The sequence below is a fragment of the Enhydra lutris genome, unplaced genomic scaffold, assembly GCF_002288905.1.
Source record: "Enhydra lutris kenyoni isolate GAN:26980312 unplaced genomic scaffold, ASM228890v2 scaffoldscaffold18, whole genome shotgun sequence".
Lineage (NCBI taxonomy): Eukaryota > Metazoa > Chordata > Mammalia > Carnivora > Mustelidae > Enhydra > Enhydra lutris.
In genome coordinates, this window is record NW_019154102.1 from 24,091,916 (window position 1) to 24,111,769 (window position 19,854).

At 45.8% G+C, this 19,854-nt stretch overlaps 1 protein-coding gene across 1 annotated transcript in view; it reads right to left on the reverse strand.

The window, feature by feature from the left end:
• The window catches only part of LOC111147980 (solute carrier family 4 member 5), a 105,315-nt gene that overhangs the window by 42,967 nt on the left and 42,494 nt on the right, over window positions 1–19,854 (reverse strand). The gene's annotated exons all lie outside the window — the stretch shown is intronic.

Consider the following 19,854-nt stretch of genomic DNA (forward strand, 5'->3'; position numbering starts at 1 on the left):
CTCCTTTGCGAGACGCCAACCCCAAGTTAGTGGGTAGCTTCAAGCTATTCCAATCAAAACCCCAAAAGAGTATTTTTGGACCATGTGACTAATTCTGAAGTTCTTCTGAAAAAGTACATGCCTGAAAATGGTTGGGGAAAGTCTTAAAAAAAGAATGGGCATGGCCATGCTGTTAGGAGTCAGAGAAACTCACCTAAAAGCTGGAGTGTGATTCCTGTCTAGATATAGACAAAGCGATCGATGAACAACAGCCTACAGGCAGACCTGGGCCCTCATGGGAATTTGGGTTTTGATAGAGGAGTTGTTTAAAAGATGACCAACTTAAAAATTAAAAAAACCTTACCTGTCACTTACTTCTAACCAAACACAATATTAAATTTTCTTATGGATTAAAGTCTGAACATAATGTTAAATCTACGATGGACTATTCCTGACTCTTAAAAAGAGAAGAAACTCTAGCACATGCTATAACATGGATGAATCTTGAAGACTTCATACTACATGGAAGCCAGGCGCAGAAGACGAACACGGCATGAGTCTACTTACGTGGAGACCCCGAGTAACCAAATTCACAGAGACAGGAAGTAGAATGGTGGCTTCTAGGGGCTGCGGGGAATGGGGAGTGGGGCTTACTGTCTGATGGATAGAGAGTTTCAGTTTTGCAAAATGAAAAACTTCTGGAGATGAGACAGTCACTCCATCATCACCTTAGGTGAATGTATCTAACGTCACTGAACCATACACTTAACAGTGGTTGAAATGATAAAATCCATTTTATATATATTTTCCCACAATTAAAATAAATAATTTAAAATGTATAAACAACAATGAAAATATACTAGAAGAGAATATAGGAGAGTCTTCTCATATTCTTGGTTCTATAGAAAGAATTCGTAAACAAGATGTAAAACCACAAGGGAGAAAAAAATGGGCAGCTTTTGTTACATGAAAATAAACTAAACTAAAACTTCTGTATGACAAAATAAGACAAAGTTCCAAGAAATGCAACACTGTGGGAAAATATTTACAATACACAGGGCATCAAAAATTGATACTTAAAATATCACACAACTCCTTCACATCAATAAGAAAAATTCAAATTACCCAACTGACAAGGGAACGATTCTGGAAAGAAAGGAAGATGGCCAAAAGACCTTTAACTTTACTAGGAATCAAGGACATTTAAATTATTGCAAATGGAATGACATTCTTCATTTCTCATATTGGCGAAAATGAAAAAGACTGGTCGCTTCCGCTGTAGGTGAAAACATGGGGGATGTGGGCGTGAGATTAGTGGGTGTACATACACAGTGCACGCGTGTATGCATATGCTGTGTGAGTATGTGTACAGTGGAACGGCACAGTCTTGGTGTGGGGAACTGGGCAGCTGCTGTCAACACTTAGCGGGCATGTCTTTTGTGGCAGTGATTCCATTTCTAGGAAATTATCACAGAAATATCATGACACATCTGCATACAGTAAAATGTATACAAGGATATTCACTGCAGCTTTGTTCATAAAGGTGAAGAACTAGAAACATGGTCACAGTGATTCCCCACATGCCTGCTGCACAACATCCCTCAGAGGTAAAGAGTATGAGAGTGAACGATGCATACTGACAGGACAGACACTACCATCCCATTTTATAAAAAAAAGAAACACGCACATCCTTGTGTTTGGCCACATGTGTCTAAAAGTGCCTGGTAGAAGCTTTAGAAGGCTGTCAAATGGTCAACAATGAGTCTGGGGAGAGGAGTGGGTTTGCTGGTGGGAGAGGGGTTAAGAGACTCTCACTCTGTTTGGGTTTAATTATGGTAGCAACAGGGCAGCCTGACAACCAGGTTGTGTGAGTCCCAGCTCCATCATTTATTAGCTGTGGGCTTTATCATTTTGTTTTCTTCAGGAATAATAATAGTATGCAACAGAGCAGAGTCCAGGACAAAAAACACATTCTGTTAGTGTTAGTTATTAAGGTAAAAATAAAGAACATTGCTTTTGTAATTTTAGAAACAATGAAATATAAGAAAGCAGAGGCTTGCAAAGATCTTGCAACCAGAAGACACCATGGTTGATATTTCGAGGACTATCATTATTATTATATTTATTTTTTGAGAGAGAGAGAGAGTGCATGCGAGGTGAGTAGGGGTAGAGGGGGAAGGGGAGAGGGACAGAGACCCTTAAGCAGGCTCTATGCCCAGCGTGGAGGCTGAAGTGGGGCTCCATCCCAGGAACCTGAGATCATGACCTGACCCAAAATCGAGAGCCTGACACTTCACTGACTGAGCCACCCAGGTGCACCTCCACAACTATCATTATAGGTCTGTGGGCATCAGTACACATGTGTACATATGCACGCACACAATTTTACATTAATGACACCATAAGGACATAATACCTATTGGACATTCTTTCATGTCTACAAGTGTCTATAAGTATTTATATCATTTTAAAGGCTCTTTAGCATTTATTTTGTTGCATAAATGGACCACAATTGATATGAATAACCCTCACTTGGTGGACATTTAGGTTATTTCTAATTTTTTTCTTACAGATTTGATTTATTCATTTGAAAGAGAAAGAGAGAGAGAGAGAGGGCAAGTCTGAACGGGGGAGGAGCAGAAAAAAGGGAGAAGCAGACTCCCCGCTGAGAGGGAGCCCGATGCAGGGCTCAATCCCATGATCCTGAGATCATGACCTCAGCAGAAGGCAGATGCTTGATTTACTGAGCCACCCAGGTGCCCCCTAATTATTCTTTATTATAAATAGGGCTGGCTTGAATATCCCTGGCCCTGTTCAATAATTTTCTTAGGATAAGCTCTCAGAGATGGATTGCTGTGTCTGTACACTTTTAAGTGAATGATATACATTGCCAAACTGTCCTCCAGAAAGCTTCTGCGAATTTACACTTCCACCAATGCACAACCTCACATTACCCTGAAGTCTCTCAAACCCTGGTATTGTCATTCTTTTTCACTTTTGTTCACTCGGTAATTGAAAAATTTACATCACGTTTGCATTCTTCTGATTACTAGTGAGGTTGGACATTTTTTCCTTTGTCAGAATTCCTCTTTACACGACTGTGTGAGTGCTCTGCCGCATGAATGCCTAACTTACATTTATTTGTGACCAGTTAACCAGGGGCCTGGCACAGCCTTAGGGGCTTGAATGGACACAGGATGGGAGGTGGGATTAAAAGAGGCTTGGGAGGTGAAGACCTATAACATGGGGGCTGGAGCGAAGACTATGCCTACACTTGTCTCAAGACTTACCAAAGCAGGGGCACCTGGGTGGCTCAGTGGGTTAAGCTGCTGCCTTCAGCTCGGGTCATGATCCCAGGGTCCTGGGATTGAGTCCCGTATCGGTGTCTCTGCTCAGCAGGGAGCCTGCTTCCCGCCCCCCTCTCTGCCTGCCTCTCTGCCTACTATGTGATCTCTGTCTGTCAATTAAATAAATAAAATCTTAAAAAAAAAAAAAGATTTACCAAAGCGTAGCTGACTTTTTTAAATGGGAAAAATCTGTTTGGGGAAACATCAGCTAAATTATGGTAAATCCAAGACTGTGTGATGTCAATACAATGTTTTTCTGAAAGTGGTATTAATATAAGAGTCGGTAAGGAAGAGATCAAAGGACACATCCAAATGTTTTGATTGAGAAGATGCTTGCCCTCTCCCCGAGAGTCTTTCTCCCATGCAAGCAATCACATTGCCCTGTTTTTTCTCTAAAATATGCAAGATAAATTATACTGTCACCTTGTCACTGAAGACCCTTTGCTACTCTATAGCCTTGCCCTATCCACCAAAAGGTGTGATGTATCCCAGTACACCGGGCCGCTTGCATTGACGGCTCTCTACCCTGTCTCACAAACTTTCTCGGTGAACTTTCTCTGGCAGCTCTCGGCCATGACATCCGTTCTTCAGTTTTCTGCCTATACAAATCCAACTCCACCCAGAAAGAGTGGGTGAGAGCATACCTTCTCTTTGAAATATCCTCTATTATCTCCAGACAGCAAGGACAATCAGTTCTCTCTTCCTCCCAGAACTTCAAATATTTGTACTGTATTGGGTCCCCACAACACAGTCAGAGCACAGTTTGCAGAAAAGCAAAGTTATCTATTTCCAAGTTCAGGGCAATATCAGATCTAGTCTCCTACTACCAGCATCCCTGGAGAACTTGATCTCGAAGAATCCCAGGACACTCAACAACTTTACTAGGAACAGCTCTCCAGGTCCTTTTTGCAACTATTTTGGGAATCCAGACGTTGCAACAGTGAGCCAGTGCCCTGAAACTTAACTTTGTGTTTTTAATGGAGACTACTAGACATTGAGCTCACTTTTACCTTGAGTGGAACATGGGAACATGGAGGACCCAAGATGTGTAGCAATGGTTTTCAACTTTGGCTGCTAATTAGAATTGCCCGGGGAGATTTTGTAAAATACAGATGCCTGGATGGTCACCCCTTCTGGAGGGTGGCCTGCCCTGAAAGCTCCCAGTTTATGTGACTGTGCCCCGAGGGTTGAGGATCCCTTGCGCTTGAATCATACAGATCTGTGTCATTCAGGGATGGCTGGACTTGTCTGGGGTCCCAATGCAGACAAGCAGCTCTGTGCGTGTGGGTCTCACTCTCCTATACAAGAGGAAACATGGCTTTGAGAACACCAGCTGAAAGAGCAGACCATATCTTCAGAGTCTCCTTCCTAGCGTGGCCATTTTTTCTCCCTGTATCTTTGATTTATACAATTGGAGTATACACACTATACCAGGGTGCCTCCCTCAAATTTTAATGTACAAAAAAAATCACATAGAGATATTGTTAAAATACAGATTCTGATTCACCAGGTCTTGGGTGCGGTCCCAGATTCTGCATTTCTAACAAGCTCCTAGCTTTTGAGAGTCATGAATCTATATAGTGAGATGTCCTCTTTCCTCTCTGTTTTCCAGATTGGTCCCCTTCATTTTCTTTCTTTTTTTTTTTTTTGTAAGATTTTATTTATTACTTATTTGACAGAAAGAGAGATCACAAGTAGGCAGAGAGGCAGGCGGAGAGAGAGGGGGAAGCAGGCTCCCTGCTGAGCAGAGAGCCCGACGTGGGGCTTGATCCCAGGACCCTGAGATCACGACCTGAGTTGAAAGCAGAGGCTCAATCCACTGAGCCTAGGTGCCCCTGACTCCTTCATTTTCTACTGCCCAGCAAGAAGGCCACTTCCTCTCAAATCTCTCCCAGTCATCCTGTTTATTTCTCCAACAGTACACTGAGGACAGGGTTCTCAAACTGAAGCACACATCAGTAACCCTGGAAGGCTTGGGAAAATAGAGTTTCTGATTTCATAGGTCTTAGGCAGAGGAGAAGGAGCACCAAGAATATGGACATTTCTAACAAGTTCCTAGATGATGCTGATGCTATGATCTAGGGACCACACTTTAAGAACTCCTATCCTAGGATAATGATTCTTAAACTGAGTTGCACAGAAAAAATATCTCAGATTTTAAAACCTTGATGTCTAGGTCTATCCTAGACCAATTTACACCAGAATACCTGAGTGGGTGGGTGGGGGCATCTGGGTGGCTCAGTTGGTTAAGTGTCTGCCTTCAGCTCAGGTCAAGATCTCAGGGGCTCAGGTCAAGATCCCAGGGTTCTGGGATCAAGCCCTCATCAGGGTCCCTGCTAAGCAGGGAGCCTATTTCTCCCTCTCCTTCTGCCTGCCACTCCCCCTTCTTCTGCTCTCTATCTCTCTGTCAAATAAATAAATAAGATATTCAGAATACCTGAGTGGGATCTAGGCAACTCTGCTATAGACTGTTATGGGTAAAGTTCCTGACTTCTGGGGCTCAGGTGCTAAAATAAACAATTAATTGTAGTCAATCATGTTTCCTGGTTATTTGGATATACACCTGCTTCCCCAAATAGACATCAAGCTTCTTGAGGACAGAGATCACTGCTTTCTCACCAGTGTCCCCTTACTGTCATTAAATGCTCACTCCCTCCTGCTTGAGGGTAGTGAGTCCTGACCAATCATGTTGGGTGAAGTCTAGGAGGAGGAAACGACTGGAGAAAAGAGACAGTGGTGGGGCTTAATACTGGGAACAACTGAAGTGATAACCCTCAGAGTCTAGGACCATCACAGATACACACAAAGATCAGTGGGTGGTAGCGGCCTCCTGATAGAAGCAGACATCTGTGAAACAGTCTTCTGAAAAAGGCAGACTAGAATTAGACAAGCCTGGACCCCACCATCACTTTAAAATAAATATAGATGTTAAACCCCATCACAGAGACATATGCAATCCAGAAGGTGCAAAACCTATAGGACAAATGATGCCGTTTCTTTAGCAATAACAACCATGAGGGAAAAGTAGAGGAGGAAGAACGCGGAGAGTAGAAATGGCTTCAGAGACCTATCTCCCAAATGCAGTATGTGAACCAACTTTATATATATATAAGCCATGTGAGCTTCCCAGGCACCCCTGGACCAACTATATTTTTTTTAAAAATAGGAGATGATCACTGCCTAGATAATTCCATGAAAATAAAGAATTAGGAGTGTCTGGGTAGCTCAGTTGGTTAAGTGTCCAACTCTTGATTTCAGCTCAGGTCATGATCCCGGGGTTCTGGGATTGAGCCCCGCATCGGGCTCTCTGCTCAGCGGGGAGCCTGCTTCCTCCTCTCTCTCTCTCTCTGCCTGCTTATGATCTCTGTCAAATAAATAAATAAAATCTTTAAAAAAAATAAAATAAAGTAAAATAAAATCACTGCACTGGATGCTTAAAAAATAGCTAAGAGGGGCGCCTGGGTGGCTCAGTGGGTTAAAGCCTCTGCCTTCGGCTCAGGTCATGATCCTGGGGTCCTGGGATCGAGCCCCGCATCGGGCTCTCTGCTCCGTGGGGAGCCTGCTTCCTCCTCTCTCTCTCTGCCTGCCTCTCTGCCTACTTGTGATCTCTGTCTGTCAAATAAATAAATAAAATCTTTAAAAAAAATAGCTAAGATGGTAAGCATTATGTTAAGTATATTTTACCACAGTTAAAAAAAAATGGGAAAGAAAGAAGAAAAGAGACCTTATCTTTTAGAAGCACACACTGAAACATTTGCAGATGGAATGGTGTGTGTCTGGGATTCGTTTCACTGTGACCCAGTGTGTGTGTGTTCGGGTGGGGGGAGTGGCAAGCAAGGAATAGAGTGGCCATGTCTTAGCTGGTAACCATTGAACCTGGGTGATGGGTGTGCAGGGGCTCATTCTACTACATACTACTTTCAAATTTAAATTTTCCATAATAAAATGTGTAACCACTTGTCAGAAGGAATAAAGGAATGGGCTCTTTAAAAAGCATCTGATCAGAGCCTGGCTTAAAAACTCTTGGACGCCTAATAAAATGGCTAATGTGTAATCCCAAGCAACTCATTGCAAAGTGACCTTTATACCATGGTTGGCTTCAAAAAATTGGGAATTAGAGTTGGAGAAGCAGGTCAAGTGGAAAGAAAATCTCTGGGCTGGAAAGGAACTCACAGGGATTTTGTCCAGGCGGGAGGTGGGGCACCAGGTGCCCCTCTTGTAGCTGGGGAGGAGCTGAACGGAACCGTGAAGAGTCACATGTCCCAGAAAGCAGTTCCCTGTCACGCAGACAGGGTCTGGAACAGAGGCCTTTTCTGTAACTCAGAACTCAGCCACAGTTACGATTAGAGAAGCCGCTGTTTGGTTAATACCTAGAGTGGCAGAGAGTGTCATGGGGGCAAGCTACCAGGTATAGCCAAGGCTTTCCAACACTTAAACCAGGTTGTTAGAAGAAGAGGGGGTTCTCCTGGAAAGAGCTGGAAACCAGAAGACCTGAATTCTAGCTCTCTCCTTGGACGGAGACTTAAATGATAACCCCACTCACCCTGCCCTGGCTAGTGTATCAGTCACTCTTAACCTCAGCAGCATTGGTGTGTCATTTGGGAGCTTGTGACAAATTCCAACACCTAGGGCTGAACCCCAGACTAATGACATCAGAATCTTAGGGGCCTGAGAACTGGACATCAATACTTTTAAAAAGGAAGACATAGGTCTTTAAGAGGATAATGAGCAGGCCATCGGGTGTAGTTAGCAAAGAAAAAAGTCTGGAAAATATAGACAAACATTTTGATTGGCATGGAGGTCCTTTCTTTCTGCACTTATTTTGCATATCATTATTATTAGATTATGTCCTGGTTAATTTGTTGGCAAAAATTCCTCTAAGAATATCCTAAATTTAAAGACTAAAAAAATGTAGGGGTGCCTGGCTGGCTCAGTCAGAAAAGCCTGTGACTCTTGATCTCAGGGTCGTGAGTTCAAGCCCCATGTGGAGTGTAGAGACACTAAAACTAAAAACTTCAATAAAAAAAATAAAGATTTAAAAAAGTAATCTCCTATAGAAAGCAGCCTTTAATGTTATGTTGCCTCTAAACATCTGTTGTAAAACTTATATTTGTGTGAATTTATTGCTTAGATGAAGTTATGTACACTCACCTAAAAGTTGAGAAGAACACACTACATTGTGGTAATTCTCCACTTCCATGGCCTCACTGACTTTATCCTGCACCTCTCCCATCCCTGCCCTATCACCCATTGTCCAAAGACTTGACTTCCATGTCTCAGTTACAAAGCATCAAGGCATGGTGTTTTGCTTGCTGCTTGGGGCCAGCTGGTAATAGATTTTGTGAGTTTAACAGATTCGTTCTTAAGAGTAACAGATTCTTAAAAGTAACATGAATATGAGTTTTCCCCCAGCATCTGGCAAAGCTGTTTAACTTTGCTTTGAGTCATATCAACACCCTGAATTTTCCAGCAGAAACCAAAGGCCAGTGTTAATTCTCTCAGGGGCAAATCAAGAATTTTCCTGGAAATGTCTGAGATATCTTTAGATATTCCCTAGTTTCAGTCTTTGAAAGAGGCACCTCTTTTTCAAAAGGGGAACTCCTAAGCAAATTTTTGCCCATTCCTACAATTTATTTGGCAAATTCTTACTACATAATGATAAGCACGTGTATTAAAATATATATATATATATATATATATATAGTAACACAAAAAAGTTACTTCTACGACTGATTAAAATTGCACATATGGTATATATGTTCACAAACCAAACCTGACAGTGAATTTGAAAGACTAAAGCATGGAAGACTGAGCGGGCAGGTATGGGTCAAGGGTCAACATGGTAATGCAGAGGTTTAGAAGGTACCAGAAGGAGAAAAGCTTCACAGGTCTCTTGGGGTATCCACCCCAGAGCAGACTCAGAAATTTGTCTTTTTATTGTCCCAGAGATGATTAGTTTCAAGGATACTGACTAATGGTAACCAAGTTTACAAGGATCGATGAATAAACCCAAATTTACAATGAGCTTTCCAACACTTATGGAGTTAGTTACCATCATCTTGCAGCCCTTGCTTTCTCTCCTAGGCAGATACACAGGGAAAGCCAAATTATCATCAGAGAGATACAGGGTCAGAACAGAGGCTAAGTAACTCAAATGTTTAACAGGATAAATGGAATCTTCCATCTCTGCAAATGAGATTTGTCTGGGACTGGGACCAGACAAGTGGGCACCTCTGTTGTAGACTGTTCTGGAGTGAACCCCGCATGCTTTCATGGCTGACTAACTCCCTGTGTTTGAAAGGCTCTCATTTTGCTAGCATAGAGGTCTCTTCTAAGGGCCTTTGGTTATGCAGTGCAGTTTGGGATTACTGGAGAATCAGTTCTCAGAAAGCACACTCAGTGGTTAGCTGGGAGCAACGAGGCAGAGGTGTGTCATTCCAGGAGCTGTGGGCACGGAACGGGGGTGGGCACTCTGCTCCTAAGGTCATGCATTTGGTGAGGGGTCTGTCCTGCTGCATATCGTGTCTTCATTCAGCAGTAAGGCGGAGCCCACAGCTAAGTGAATGCCATCAGGCACAGCAACTGGCAAATTCCTACCTGGTTCCTTCAGGGAAAGGCTTCTGGAGCCAAATCTCTCTGAAGACCACTTGTCTGTGTGTCCCAGAGGTTTTGTAATGACCTCCAAAGGACTGTCATTTACCAGCTTGTCAGTTCCCCTCAGGGTCTCCTCCTCCCCACCTCTCAGGAAAGTCACCCTTCTCTTCCTGGGTACTCTCTCTTCCACCTCTGCTCTTCAGGCCCTTGTCCAAAGGTCACTTCATCTACGCAAAGCCTCCCCAGGGACCCAGCTTGAAGAGACTGCTCCTTCCTCTCACTACTACCCCATCCCGTGCCATTTATCACATAGCACTTATTATAACAACAGTGGCTAAAGCTTACTGGGCACATATTATGCACCAGGTATTACACTAAGAACTTCACATGTATTATCTCACTTAATCCTCAAATCAGCGCCTTGAGGAAGGTCTGCTACTGTTCTCATTGTCCAGTTTAGTGCTGCGCAGGGAGCCCAATGCGGGGCTTGATCCCAGGACCCTGGGATCATGACCTGAGAGGAAGGCAGACGCTTAACGACTGAGCCTCCCAGGCGCCCCTGGTGTTTAAATTTTTAAAGGGTAGTAAGAAAGGAGGAAGAAAACTAGAAGAAAAAGAGGAAGAAGAGATCCTATATGAACAGAAAGCCTAAAATATTATCTGTCCCTTACAAGAATTTTGTTGACACCTGCACTAGATCATAAGCATCTCGAGATCAGATTCATACCTGTCTCATTTCAATTCTCCTGTAGAACCTGATATAACATCCCCTAAAATACTTTTAGAATGAAAGGAGAGAGGTATGGGTAAGATAAATTTTCCAAAGGTCCAAACTTTCCACTTTTCCACTACCCTGGATTTGGTAGGATCAATAGGAACTGATCCAGGGGAGTGGTGACAGTAGTTATCCATGTACGGAGACCGGATGTGACCAGTGAAGTGCTTGTCCAAGAGGGGGCAGGTTGGCAAAACTCCCACCTATAATCTCATGGTGGTCTGGAGACTTCTGGAAGTTCTGCTTGGCATTAGAAACACAACTGCAGCTACAGAATAGGTTACATAAAGTGTACATCTTTGCTACTACAGATGTGCAAAAGGCATATTTGGGGTGTCTACTCTGCTGCCATTCATGGGGATAGGTTCCCTAGGCCATGCCCAGCCCTCCCTCTAGCTCCCCATAACTCTGATTTGGGTCACAGTGTTGGGACGACCAAAGCTAGGCAAATCAGATGCTCTTTGAAGAATTAGGAATTGGGACTAAGAAATAGATGCACTTTGTGGGACGGTCCCTTGAGTAGAATAGATGTAAACTTAGAAGCTAAGGGATAGCCAAGGACAGGGACAAAAGGAAGGGACAGGGACAGTGGCAGAAGAGGGAATACACTGCTCAGAGATAGGCAGAGACCAGAAACAGAGAAAGCGAACAGCCCGGCTTCCTGAGTCCAGGCCTTGACATGCCTTACCGATCATTCCCAGGTACCGTGAGGCCACCCCATATTCGGCTGATGCTCCCTCTTTTTGTGTAAGTTAGCTTGAGTGTGCTTCTGTTACTTGCAGCCTACAATGCCCCTAAATTTACAGGGACATTTCTCTGTCCCTTGGCCATCCTACAGAGGGCCTGCCAGCTCCCTTGAGCTTAGGCTGTGCTCGTGAGGCTGGGTGTATCAGATGGGGAGGCTCCTGCCTTTTGTACAAACACCTGACAAAGGCTTTTCAGGGTGGTCTATTCCTTCAGCATCTCTGGAATTGGACAGTTCTGATCCTAACAAGATAGGAGACATAACCACCAAAATCAGTTTGTGGACCTTATTTTGATTTGAAGTTGCAAAAACCAACAGTAATGTTTTTGAGAAAATTAGGGACATTTGAAGGTAGGCTAAATATAGTATTAAGGAATGGCTCTCAGTTTTGTTAGGAGCTATAATGGCATCGTCGTTGTCTTTACAGAAGAAGTCTAATTTCATCAGGTTGTGTACTAAAATATTTACAACATGCAGGATCTTCTTTAAAACATCGCAGCAAAAGAGAAACAACAAAACAAAATTCCTAAAAGCAAACTAAAAAAAGTGGTGAAGATAGATCCAATATTAATCATTGATGAAGCTGGGTAATTAGATAGGTGAGGGCTCGTTATACTGTTCTCTCTACTTTTCGTGTTTGAAACTTTCCATAATAAAAAATTATAGACAGACAGCTATTGAGATATTTAAAAATTAAAAATATATATATTTGGATTTAGACAAATACGTATTTACATTTATATGTATATGTGGATGAACCAACTAGTGTCTTGGCAGGCAAGGTGGTCTGATGGTAGGCTTTCTCCCCCCTACTTTTTTCTTTTTTTTTTTTTTTTAAGATTTTATCTATTCATTTGTCAGAGAGAGACAGCACAATCAGGGGGAAGGGCAGGCAGAGGGAGAAGCGGGCTCCCTGCTGAGCAAGGAGCCAGACACAGGGCTGGAACCCAGGACTCTGGGATAATGACCTGAGCCCAAGGCAAGACACTTAACTGACTGAGCCACCCAGGCTCCCCTTCTCCTCTCTTGACAACTGCAACTGAGGGAGTCACCCAAGGATGTCCTTGGTTGTGGAGAGGTGATCCTTCCTGTTGACCAGCCTCTTGGGGCTCTGTGGAACTGCCAGCCAGTCAAGCCACCTCCAGGAATCCTCCTGCCCTCTCTCCTCATGTAGCGAGCCTTCCTGGCCCACTAGCCAGCTAACCCTAGCGTACTGTCCTGAGTCTACCAGGTGATGGCGTTGTGTCATTGCCTGGCCCTCCCCAAGGGCGGGCTGGTGCTTCCCCAACCTGTCGGCAAGCACTCTGAAGCTGGCCCCTCCTGGGGTGTTAGGCCTCAGGGAGCCCCCACCCTGAGCTGTGCTGACTAGACGAGATCAGGAAATCCCTGGGGGACACACACCCTGGCTCAGGCCCCGGGTCTGTGTTTACACTGCTCATAGGTGAGAGCACTGGAGGCAACCAGGGCCTCGGAGGCCTGGGGGAACATTGCCTACTTCTACCTGGGCTGCCATCCAAGTTCTGATTCGTACAAAATCACTTTTTCCCACTTACCCGGCATAAGTGTCAGGTATCAGTGTTTGACTAGTGGAGGGAAAGGAAAGCACCATGTCAGCTACTGGATATGAAAGCGGCTTGATAAAGACTGTGTGACTATTCAGACCAGCAACTAGTCAAGGTCAAATAACCTTGAAAACTTTCATGGGACCACAAATCTCCATGCATGGCTCAACGGCAGCCAAAGGAGGGCCCAGACCCGCAGCTGCTCACCTTCCTCAGGACTACCTGGACCCCAGCAGCTCCCGCAGTCTGTTCTTCCGCTCACTGCCTTGTCCAACAAGAGATGGCTCTGGCAATCACCAGCCCTCTCTAATTCCCTGATAGGAGCCCCCAGGCCTCGCTGCAGCTGCCCTGCCCTCTGCTCCTTCCTTCTGGCCTGTCACACAGAAGGGGTGGGGCCTTCCAGATGGGGGCTCAGGGCCCTGTCCCCTCCACCCAGCAGCAACTCTCCCACTCACGCATCTTTACACCACTCTCCTTCATCTGGCCCCTTTCCATCAGCCTTTGGTATGCTCAGATCACTCCTGCTCACAAAGAACAAAAGCCTCCCTTGGGAGACCAAGCTCACTGCCACCTTTCATAGAAAAGCATCTTGGAAGAACCAATCCACTGAAGCCACCCTCGTCATCCTGACTCTCTCCTCCACCCTCTGCCCCATGTCACCCCTGAGGACTGCTGTTGTCTCTCCATCCTATGGATACTCTTCTGTTCCTCTCCCACTGGTGGCTGCTCCTTCCATCTCCAATGTCTCCCTGCCCCTGGTTTCCAGGGCACAGCACTCCTCTTGTTCCCCTCCTACCTCTCTAGTGGCTCCTTCTCAGTCTCCGCGGTGGGTTCTACTCCCTCTGCCCACCCCGCAAACGTTAGTGACCTGGGGGTTCTGCCCTGGGAACTCTCTCACTTCACGATCTCAGGGCCAACCTTACCATTTTCTATGGGTTTGAGTCCCATGTAGATGTTGAGTACGCACAAATCTAGGCTTCTCCACTCAGCTCCGGACCTCCGTAGCTACCTGGTGACCTGCTGGACACCTCTACCTGCAGCTTCCCCAAACACAACATGTGCCAGGGGCACTCATCATCAGCATCCAGCAGAACAAAACAAAATGCCCAACGCAATGAGAATTTGCTCTTCCTCCTGGGTTTCCTATATTGCTACCACAAGTTACCCACTTGCTCAAGCAGGAAAGTTGGGCATCTCTCTGGCTATCCTGGTCCCCCGTATGCCACCTGTTACTAAGTCCTGTAAATCCCCCCTGTTAAGACAGGTCTCAAATCCTGTAAAAAGAGTAGTGGCAGCCAGGGATTAGGAAGAGAGTAATATGAATAAGCAGAGCACAGAAGATGTTTAGGGCAGTGAAACCACTGGTAAGATACAATAATGATGGATACACGTTCTTACATATTTGTCCAAACCCACAGTAGGTGCAACACCAAGAGTGAACCTTCATGTCAACTCTGGGCTCTGGGTGATGGTGTGGCAATGCAGACTCACCAACGGTGACAAATGGACCACTCTCATGGAGTGTGTTCATCACAGGGAGGGCTCTGCCCATTCAGGGGCTGGGGGAAAATGGGAACTCTGCACCTTCCACCCACATTTCTTGTAAATCTAAAACTGCTCTAAAAAATAAAGTATATTTAAAAGGAATATACATATTAACACACACATGTATGTGTGTGTTAACATGTATTATTAATATATTTAATAAAATATATTAAATTATCTGATCAAAAAAAAAATCGGTCTCAAATCCACTCCCGCTCTCTGTTCCCACTGCCAACATCTAGGTTCGGGGTCCCATCTTTCACTGGGACCAGCCTCCTGACAGGCCCAGTCTTGCCTCCTTTTATACAGAGCCAGAGTGGTCTCTCCCAGACCATCCTGCTCCGCTTCCCCTCAGTGCGAGCTCCCACTGAGCTCAAGTTCAAGCTGCACAACATGGCCTGCGTCGGCCCTCCACGACTGACCCCATACTGTGCAGCCTAGCCACGGGCATTTCTGCCCCTTCATCTCTGGGTCTGTTCTCCCGGTTCCTGGCCCTCTCCTTTCCCCCTCCACACCCTCTCCTGGCTCACTCTGACCTCTTTCAGGTCTTAGGGTGAACACCTCTTGCTCCTGTTTGTCTTCCTTGAGCCCTACTGTCTGGGCTGGGTGCCCCCACACTGTGCTTTCACAGCACCCCATCTTCAAAAGCCTGTTTATCCACTTTTGTGCCCCATTCGACGGAAAGCCCAAGTAAGTCAGGATGGCATCTGCTGTGCTCATTTTTGGATCTCCAGCAGCTGGCTCAGGTTTACAGACAGTAAACACTTTGTAAATCATACTTAAACGAATGAATGAGGTTTGTGGACTTCTGTGCTAAGAGCTCTCAGCTTCCTACTCTGTTTTTAATCCATAGAGTGGTCCTGGGGGAGTAGTGAGGCCAGAGGCTGAGGGTGGATTCTGCCCTAGACTAAGGAGGGAGATGATACTAGGAAGTCATTCTACAGGATTGTAAGTGGGAGCAGTTTAAAGCTGAGACAAGGTTCAGACTCTCCCCTCTATCACACACGGAGTGTACAAGCATCCCCGCACAGAAGATGCTTTTGAAAATATGCTGATTTGGCTTGACCCAACTAAGCTGACCCACTTTTCCTGCCCCTTCCTTCCACCCTTTCCTGGTCATCACAGGAATGTCCTTAAAGCACAGGTGTCTCATAAGAACCTCTGCAAAATGGGGGTGCCTGGGTGGCTCAGTGGGTTAAAGCCTCTGCCTTCAGCTCGAGTCATGATCCCAGGGTCCTGGGATCAAGCCCCGCATTGGGATCTCTGCTCAGTGGGGTGCCTGCTTCCCTTCCTCTCTCTCTCTGCCTGCCTCTCTGACTAATTGTGATCTCTGTCTGTCAAATAAATAAATAAAATCTTAAAAAAAAAAAAGAACCTCTGCAAAATGGCCACAGTCACCAAACTGTGGAAAGAACCAAGATGCCCTTCAATGGACGAATGGATAAAGAAGATGTGGTCCATATATACAATGGAATATTATGCCTCCATCAGAAAGGATGAATACCTAACGTTTGTATCAACATGGACAGGACTGGAGGAGATTATGCTGAGTGAAATAAGTCAAGCAGAGAGAGTAAAGTATCATATGGTTTCGCTTCTTTGTGGAACATAAGGAAAACACAGAGGACATGGGGAGATGGAGAGGAGAAGTGAGTTGGGGGAAATTGGAGGGGGAGACAAACCAGAAGTCCTCAGAGACTGTGGACTCTGAGAAACAAATTGAGGGTTTTGGAGGGGAGGGGATGGGGGATTGGGTGAGCCTGGTGGTGGGTATTATGGGGGGCACGTATTGCATGGAGCACTGGGTGTGGTGCATAAACAATGAATTTTGGAACACTGAAAAAAAATTAAATTTAAATAAAAAAGAACCTCTGCAAAGTTCACTTTTTGGTCTGCTCTGAGCTGAGATCAGAGACAGCTTGGATTTGGAATTTTCTCTCAGAACTCTTAGAAGGCTTTATTTTATTTTATTTTATTTATTTGACAGAGATCACAAGTAGGCAGAGAGGCAGGCAGTGGCGGGGGTGGGGGGGGAGCAGGCTCCCTGCTGAGCAGAAAGCCTGACAGGGCGCTCTATCCCAGGGTCCTGGGATCATGACCTGAGCCGAAGGCAGAGGCTTAACCCACTGAGCCACCCAGGCACCCCTAGAAGACTTTAAACTCTGGCTATCTCTGGGTAACCCCAAAGGGCCCTCTACACTTGGGTGGGTTATAGCCCAGGTCACTCTTCTCTTGCTGTCCTTGCAGCCAGGCCGACTTGGGCCTGAGAGAGGACAGCATTCTGGGTAAGTTGTTTGCTGGAAGTGAGGGGCTGTGTGCCCCCACCCACCTGACCCAGCCCTCCCTTCAGGCAAGGTCAGGATCAGCCAACAGCCAGCTTCATTTTCCTCCCGGGAATGCTGAAGAGACAGAGTTAGTAAAAATCTATCTTATTAACAGCCTGACCTACCAGCATTGATCACATCAGAAGTGACGCCTGCACACACAGTCCCCATTATGCACACAGGGGTAAGGATTCAGTGGAGCTCAAAAAGCCATTTAAATCCATCCAGGGGTGACTCCTTCTCCAAGGGCTCAAAACATCCCCCAAACTAATAACCCCCAACAAAGCACCACCAGGGAAAATTCCTTGCGGATTTGAGATTTTCACTCTGTGTTAATCTCCTAACTCAATAAAGCAAACACTCCTGCAGCAAATTAAATGCTTTTATTAAAGGGTCCCCTCCTCCATTCCTTTGATGTGGGTATAGGCCTACAACCCTCCTAGGGCTTGAGTGTCTGTGTGAGGGGTTATCCAGCCCCCACACCACCATCATTTTCTCCCATTACCCCAAGGAGTCCAGGACCCCCTAGGATTTGCAGATTCTTGGATTCTGGAAACTTCTAAGACCTCTGGCTTCCCAGAGTAGATCTCATAGCCTGTCAGCTGAGGGAAATGCTTCCCATTCTTTTGTGGGGGTGTGGCCTGGCCCCAAGCACCTCCACTGTTGCAGTTGGCTCAGAGGAGTCTCCAGCACAAGTGTCCAGGCCAAGGTGGACTTGTTGGCCAATGGTCAAGCCCTTCCTCTGACCTCTCTACAGCCTTGTTGGTCAAACCTCCAACAGTGAGGTGAAAACCTGATGTGGCTGGCTGGACAAAAGATTAAAGAAGGCTAGATAGAGAAAGGGGGCTCCAGGTAGGGAGGTCTGAGCTCCTCTCCTCCCACTGTTTCCAGCCCCCAAGTTGGCCCCCAAGCTGCTTCCCCCTCACATCTGCCTGGAATTAGGTTCAGCCATTTTAACTTCTAGTCATCACTTTTTTTTTTTTTTTTAAGATTTTAATTATTTACTTGTCAGAGAGAGAGAGAGAGAACACAAGCAGGGGGAGCAGCAGGCAGAGGGAGAAGCAGGTTCCCCACTGAGCAAGGAGTTTGATGATGTAGGATTCGATTCCTGACCTGAGCTGAAGGCAAACGCTTAACCGACTGAGACCCCAGGCGCCCCTAGTCATCATTTTCCTCACACTGTTGGTTTGAGGTCCACTGAGGACCCTTCCAGGATCACCACAGATGCTGTCCTCAGAAAGCCTACCTCACAGAGAAACCCAACAGCTTGTAGATAGTTAAGGATCAGACTCCTTTCTATTTCAGGAGGAGCTTGCTTCTACAAACATCATCTCCTACAGTTTACCAGTTTCATTACAGGGTCTACAGTGCAGAAGGCACTATGGATCTGTGCTCAGACCAGAAACAGTATTTTGTCTATGGTGACAGACAATCGGGTCTCTGAGGGCCCAGACGCATTCCTAGCAAGGGTTCTGTGGGCCTGCATGATAGGCCCTCATGGAAGGTCTGGTCCTGGCATTTGTTGCTAGGGGTGGTCCTGGATGCAGATCTTGCCCAGCGGAGAGAAAATGCTCTTCTTAGGGGTCTCTGAGAAGGCCCCTCTCAATGTTCCTTCTATCAGCCCACCTTGGACAAGAAAGGGAGGAGCAGCACTAGCTTCTCAGAAGCCGCCATAGCCCAGACTGGGCTCTGGTCATGTAAAATGTTCTCCCCTCTCTTCTCAGCCCTGAATAGATGCCCTGGTCTCTGTGGCTATCTCCATTTATCTCCCATCCCAGTGAAATTGCCTCTAGACTCATGTATTCCCATGGAAACCCAAACAGAGCCCCTGGAAGTTGGGGGAAGGGGAGAAGTTAGCTGAGAAAATGGGGAAACATGGCAAAGTGCATAAGCCCTCAAGCTGGGGTCAGACAGACCCAATCTAGAACTCAGACTCAGCAGTCTGCACACTCTGAGCCTTGCAAGCTATTTCCCCCTCTAAACCTCAGTATCCTCATCTATAAAATGGGGATAATCTAGCTCCCACTTCCTCACGGTCATTGTGCAGCTTGCATAAGATGAGCCTGTAAACTCTTGAGCATATAATAAGGGCTTGCTGAATGGCTCATAAATAGAGGCTCCAGGGCTTCCAGACAGGGATTGGGGCACCCCGTAAGGCTAGAATTCATTCACTCCTGGAGGCCTGCAGGGATCTGGTAGTCCACCAAGTGGCCTTTCTTCTAGGAGATATTTGAAGGAGGCGGCTTGGGGATGTCCAAACCTGCTCTTCCTCACTCTACAGAGCAACTGACCAGGTGAGTGAGGTTGGTGGGTGATGGAAGAGCCCAGGCCATGGATGGAGCAGCTGCCAGGATCTGGGCATCCTGGTGGCCTCCAGGCCCAGCCAGTCCTGGACACAGGCATTCTCAACTGGGGCAATAGCAGCCCCAAAGGGGTCTTGGGGAATGAAAAGTTTTAGGTATTACCATGGTTTATGGCATTCCAAAGTTCAAGCCAACCTGACTTAAAACATGTTCTTTAGTATTTAATTCCTCTGAGAAATAAATACTAATTTAATAAAGTTAAATTTAAATTAAAAATTTCTTGGGGGTGAGGGGCACACTAAAAAAAAAAAAAAAGAAAGAAACATAGGTATGGCCCACTTTTTGGCCTTTCTCAAGCTCCTACCCAGGAGCAGCCCTTCCTGCTGCCTCCTACCGTAGCCTACCTTTTCCTTAGACTCTTAGCAGCATTTGGTGTTGCTGGCCAGTCCAGTTAGAAAGCATCCCTATCCCAGGCACTGGGTATGGTCAGCACTACTCCTTACTCCAATCCGCCCCTGGCTACATGTCTTCACCACGTTGTTCCCCAACAGCCTTCTGCCTCTTCTCCTTCTACTACCCCTGTATACACAGTCACTTCCTCTGTCCCAACCCCTCCACAGAGTGGAGCCTCCAGAGCTCCACTCTGCTTGTCCCACCCCAAACTCTACTGAGTCTCTTTT